Source organism: Haemaphysalis longicornis, unplaced genomic scaffold (assembly GCF_048455015.1).
Source record: "Haemaphysalis longicornis isolate Haplotype H1 unplaced genomic scaffold, Haemaphysalis longicornis Haplotype H1 scaffold_11, whole genome shotgun sequence".
Taxonomy (NCBI): domain Eukaryota; kingdom Metazoa; phylum Arthropoda; class Arachnida; order Ixodida; family Ixodidae; genus Haemaphysalis; species Haemaphysalis longicornis.
In genome coordinates this window covers 70,717,285-70,717,890 of record NW_027526214.1, presented here as the reverse complement: position 1 = coordinate 70,717,890, position 606 = coordinate 70,717,285, and positions in this window count along the sequence as shown.

Genomic DNA, 606 nt, shown 5'->3' with positions numbered 1-606 from the left:
TAGATGATCGGAGGCCCCAACCCTTTGGTTTCCTGTGGCAGCGGCAACATGACAATCAGTTTCGCCTACGTCCTTTTGGGACCCTTGGTCGCTTGGCACAATTAAATTGCGTGGCCTTGCATATTTTCACTGGTGCGAACGTCAGGCTCTTCGAGGAAGGCTCGCCGGCAGGGGTTCTATCTTGGGCTGAGATTATGGCATTTGAGGAGGTGCTGAACATAAATGGGACGTTACACAGCACCTTCACCACAAGATGTAACGAACGACACCTGGACCTTCAGAAACCGTAACGTAAAACATGGTTTAATAGCTGCAAAACCAGTGGTTCATGCCGAAGGAGTGTCTGAGCCGTAACACGCACATTGAAGTTTTCTCCTTCGGTTCTTCTTGGTGATCATGTTAGTGTCAACATAATGGCTCTGGGTTACTTGTTTGATTAAATATTCACACTTTTCTTTACTGACAATGATGATTGTTTTTATTGTAATTGCTTTGTTGTTGTACCTGAGTATTTTTTTTTGAAACTCACCATTTCACCATAAGTTTACTCTCCAAGTAGTTATCACAGTTGATAACACCAAAAATAGAAATGAAATGGCAAAATGG